The sequence below is a fragment of the Myotis brandtii genome, unplaced genomic scaffold (assembly GCF_000412655.1).
Source record: "Myotis brandtii unplaced genomic scaffold, ASM41265v1 scaffold254, whole genome shotgun sequence".
Taxonomy (NCBI): Eukaryota; Metazoa; Chordata; class Mammalia; order Chiroptera; family Vespertilionidae; genus Myotis; species Myotis brandtii.
In genome coordinates, this window is record NW_005359634.1 from 497542 (window position 1) to 503258 (window position 5717).

General features: G+C 43.0%; 1 protein-coding gene across 1 annotated transcript in view; it reads left to right on the top strand.

Moving 5' to 3' along the window:
* Positions 1–5717, top strand: part of MTFR1 (mitochondrial fission regulator 1) — a 60234-nt gene that overhangs the window by 524 nt on the left and 53993 nt on the right. The window lies entirely within an intron of this gene.

Here is a 5717-nt window from a genome sequence, read left to right on the forward strand (position 1 = left end):
CGCACCGGAGCGCTGGTCCCTGGGAGGCGTCGGCGGCCTCACCTGGGGTGGGCGGTGGTTTGACGTGTCGCCGCCCAGAACTTCCCCGCGAATCTTCCTGTGACCGGGATTTACGTTAAACCGGAAAGAAAGGGCCGACCTTTGGACGCGTCAAAACACATTTTCTGATGGGACTCTTCCCACGAAGCCGAGAGGATGGTGTGAAGCGCTGGGCGTGCCCGTCACCCCGCTCCGTCCGTGACCCGTCGGCGGCCGGACTTGGCCCTCCTCCCCGGGTTAATTGGAAGCATGTCCCCCCAGACACATCATTTCATCTCCGTTACATCTTCCTACGGCTTCGCGGGGGTCAGGGATGACGCCTCCCGAGGGTTGTGCGAAACCAGGCACACGTGAAGGTGCGGACAGCGCCAAGTTACTTGGTGCAACAGGAATGTGGGCGAGTTCTCCCACCGGGCAGACTTGGACTATTCTCTGCTCAGATTTTGCAAAATCACGGAAAACAAAGGTACCCAATAATCTAGTCTTGACAGTCGCATTATTGGTTTGGGGCGCCAAGAACAGTACTAATAGCCCTGACCGGTTTGGCTCAGTGGCTAGAGTGTCGGCCTGCGGGCTGAAGGGTCCCAGGTTCGATTCCGGTCAAGGGCATGTACCTTGGTGGCGGGCACATCCCCAGCGGGGAGTGTGCAGGAGGCAGCTGATCGATGTTTCTCTCTCATCCATGTTTCTAACTCTCTATCCCTCTCCCTTCCTCTCTGTAAAAAATCAACAAAACATATTTTAAAAAAAAGAATACAGTGGGGCCTTGACTTACGAGTGTCCCGACTAACGAGTTTTTTGAGATACCAGCTGTGTCTCAGCCGATTTTTTGCATTGAGTTGATAGAGTAATTTGAGTTAACGAGCTCCTTAACGAGCTCGGTCTCAGAACGAATTAAACTCGTAAGTCAAGACCCCACTGTAGTACTAATAATTTGCATTTAAGGAGCTCTTGATAGGTATGAAGCACTCTGAAATGGTTTCACCTGTTCGTTTAATTTTTACCACAGCCGCATGAAGTACGCATTTCATTTTACAGAGAAGGGGAAAAGGCTTAGAGAGGTTAAAGTAGTTTGCTTAAGGTCATTCCTGATGTAAGGGGGTGGGGCACACCTGGGATGTAGGATGCTAAACCTGGTCACGGCAACGTCCTGGCTTTTTTAACCATAATTGAATGACTTAAGAATTGTGGAGCAATGTAACTGTGGAAAATTATTTTCATTGAGTTACAAATCCATAATGGGGGATGTGGGGGGGGGGGGAACCCTGGAAATTTACATGAGTACAATAGCAGTATAGGCATTTTGGTTTCTTTGAAACTGTAAAATGTTAATACAATTGAATTTGACGTTATGAGCAACATATATAGGTGTAGTTCAGTAAGTACAAGTGTTTGTTTTTTCCCCTCAATTGTATATGCCAGTAAAAGGGGCATGGGAAAGGGGTAAAAATATGTACATCAGTGAATAGTCTCTACTTTCTTTTGGCACTTAGCATATATTGGCTATTTATTCTGAATACTTTCATCTGTATCCCTCATCTTTCCAATCTTCTAAGACAGAATCTTCACCCAAACAATGTTAGAGGAGTAAGGAATTAGATATAGCTGGTCTTATTCAGAGGGCTGTAGAGAAGGCCTGTAGAATTGGAGTTTAGGATTCCTACTGTAGGGGAGTAATTCAGAAGTCTAGAAGTCAGATTAGGAACTTGAGCAAAGAAGTGACATGATAACAGCAGTCTCCCCTGAGAAGTGAGTTTGACCTGGTGCATATAAAAGAAATTGATGTGGGTAACTGGTGAACTTATTCTAAGCAAAGGAATGGAGGGGGGAAAAAACCAGTCTGAAAAAGAGAAGAAAAGACAGCATGATACAGTGCAGGAATTTCTGAAATACTGGTAAATTTTATTTTCCATAGGTTTGCTTTCTTGGGCAGTCTTGGTGATGAGTATTATTACCATAACACTGTTCTTTGAAATGCTAACTACTGCTCTGCTATTTAAGTGTTCTTTTATATGTTTATTGTGTGCTATTGATACAAATTACACAAGTTAGGTAAGCAACAAAAATGATACTGTAATCCCATCATTTAAGGATAAACCATTAACCATGCTCTAGTCCAGGGGTCTTCAAACTACGGCCCGCGGGCCACATGCAAATACAAATATTGTATTTGTTCCCGTTTTGTTTTTTTACTTCAAAATAAGATATGTGCAGTGTGCATAGGAGTTTGTTCATAGTTTTTTTTTAAACTATAGTCCGGCCCTCCAACGGTCTGAGGGACAGTGAACTGGCCCCCCATTTAAAAAGTTTGAGGACCCCTGCTCTAGTCACTACGCTAGTGTATGCTGTAGACTAGGGTTTGGCAAACTGATCTGAGGCCTAAACTGACCAGAGGCCTGCTTTTGTATGAACTGTGAGGTAAGAGTGGGTTTTACATTTGTAAGGGGGTGGAGAAAAAATTTTAAAGACTGTTTTGTGACATGTGAAAATTATATGAAATCAAATTTTAGTATCCATAAATGATTTTTAAAAATACAGCCACACTCATTTACATACGGCCTTTGGCTACTTTTTTTACGAGGGCAGAGTTGAGTAGGTTGTGACAGAGACCCAAAAACCTAAAATGTTTATTATTTGGCCCTTTACAGAAAATGTGCCAGCTCCTGTTCTGGACCGTTTTAGTGAATGTGCCTATATACATTTTTTTTTTTAAAGAATAAAAAAGATTATAATCTGGATTATGTATTGACTTTTTTTTTAGACTTAAAACTTAGGTTTTTAAGTTTGCTAAGTCTTTCATTTGCATCCCTCATCTTTCCAATTTTATGCTCCTTATAAGACAGAATCTTCATCCAACAGTGTTAGAAGATTAAGAAATATAATCAGCTGGGTTTATTCAGAGGGCAGTAGAGAAGACCTGTTAAATTTTTTTTTTTTTTAAATATATTTTATTGACTTTTTACAGAGAGGAAGGGAGAGAGATAGAGAGCCAGAAACATCGATGAGAGAGAAACATCGATCAGCTGCCTCCCGCACACCTCCCACTGGGGATGTGCCCGCAACCCAGGCACATGCCCTTGACCGGAATCGAACCCGGGACCCTTCAGTCCGCAGGCCGACGCTCCATCCACTGAGCCAAACCGGCTTTGGCGAGACCTGTTAAATTGGGATTTAGGATTTCTAGCAGGGGTCCTCAAACTACGGCCCGCGGGCCACATGCAAATACAAATATTGTATTTGTTCCCGTTTTGTTTTTTTTACTTCAAAATAAGATATGTGCAGTGTGCATAGGAATTTGTTCATAGTTTTTTTTTAAACTATAGTCCGGCCCTCCAACGGTCTGAGGGACAGTGAACTGGCCCCCTGTTTAAAAACTTTGAGGACCCCTGATAGTGTAGAAGAATGATTCAGAAGCTTAGAAGTAAGGTTAGATTCATTGGTATGCATGAGGTGTATTTAAACAATCCTCTTTTGTTAGATGTTTTTGTTTCTTTTCTAATTTGAAACAATTATTCATAATACTTGAGAGGAGAGCTTTTTTTCTTTTTTAAAAATATGTTTGTATTGATTTCAGAGAGGAAGGGAGAGGGAGAGATAAAATGAAACATCAATGATGAGAGAGAATCATTGATTGGCTGTCTCCTGCATGCCCCACACTGGGGATCGAGCCCACAACCCGAGCATGTGCCCTTGACTCGACTCGAACATGGGACCTTTCACTCTACCCGCTGAGCCAAACCAGCTAGGGCAAGAGGACAGGTTTTTCTATTCAGATTTTTGTGCGTCAGGTTATTTACGACAAATTTCTAGAAGTGAAATTGCTTTTATGTACATACTAGAGTCCCGGTGCACAAAATTCTTGCATGGGTGAGGTCCCTAGGCCTGGCCAGCGATCAGGACCAATTGGGGCCTTCCGGCTGCCAGCTGGGGCCTTCCTTTGTTTTGCGCCACCCCCGGTGGTCAGCACATGTCATAGCGAGCGATTGAACTCCCAGTTTCCCAGTCAGACTCTCGAGGGGACACTTTGTATATTAGCCTTTTATATATACAGTAGGTCCTTGGGTTACGTCGGAGATCCGTTCCTACAGTGCGACGTAACGTGATTTTCACCATAAGTTGGAACCCAACTACATAAGCACCTACGTCACTCACATGGAACACATACACAGCAGTAATGAAGTGAAACAGTAAAAAAAATTTAAAAGAAAGATAACAATTCCTGACCTTTACTTGTGGTAAATAAATAATAAAAAAAAAAGCACATATGTACATACGTCAAAATGCCGGAAATTTCTTTTTTTTAATAAATGGAGATGGCAATGTAACCACGAAACAAACATACATTGAGTCCGAAGTAACCCGAGGACAGTCTTTATAGATTGTTAGGTTGCCCACCAGAAAGGTTGTATGTACTTTGTCCATGCCTTTACCAATATTGAGATGTCTCCCTTATCATCTTTGCCAATTTGGTGGGGGAAAAAGAGATACATTTTAATTAACATTTCTTTGGTTAGTAGTGAGATCACTAAACATATTTATTGTCTATTTGTGCTACCACTTATAAAATGCCTGCTCGTGTCTTTTTCCTTTTCCCATTGGGTTTCTGGTCTTTTACTTTTTGATTTGCAAGTACTTTATAAACATTAGGGATAATAATTATTTGTTTTGTGCAAGTGGCAAATGGGTTTCTCCATCGCTCACCTATTTTCTCTTAAATGCTGCATAATGGCTAATAAAATTTGTGTATCAGCTAGGAGAGCACTCAGGGCTGCAGTTTTTGGGACCAGCACATACCATCTCTGAAACAGTTCCTTTATTTATGATACTGAAGTTGTTGCCATCCAGTCAATCTGCAAGTCACTATTACCAAATAAGTTGTATTATATAAATTGATATTTAATTAATTTCTACAACTGAATGTGACTATTATAAGTTGGTTGTACATTAAGATATTAGAAGTCAGACAACTTAAATAGGAAGTTATATCAAATTAAATCTCCATTACTGCAAAAAATAAAAATTGTAAATCTTTAATATATAACTACCTATGCTAATAAAAGGGTAATATGCTAATTAGATTGGACATCTTCTGGACGTCCTTCTGGTCAAAGCCATGGTGGTGGGGGCTGAGGCAGAGGCGGTTAGGGGCGATCAGGCTGGCTGGGGAGGTCAGTTAGGGGCAATCAGGCTGGCAGGGGAAGGCAGTTAGGGGGTGATCAGGCCAGCAGGCAGAGGTGGTTAGGGGTGATCAGGCCGGCAGGGGAGCAGTTAGGGGCATCAGGCCGGCAGGCAGAGTTGGTTAGGGCGATAGGCAGGCAGGCAGGCGAGTAGTTAGGAGCCAGAGGTCCCGGATTGTGAGAGGGATGTCCCTGAGGGTTCCCGGATTGGAGAGGGTGAAGGCCTGGCTGAGACACCCCCCCCCCCTCTGGTGCACGAATTTTGTGCACCGGGCTCTAGTCTCTCCTTGTTTCTCTCTTTCTCTCTCTCTATATCTACACTAATAAAAGAGAAACATGGTAATTAGCGTACGACCGCTACCCTTTTCATTGGCTAATCAGTGAGTATATGCAAATTAACTGTCAGCCAAGATGGCAGCCGGCAGCCAGGCAGCTGGAAGCGAACGTGAGGCTTGCTTGCTTCAGTGAAGGAGGACTCCAACGTTCCCCGCCTGCCTTGCC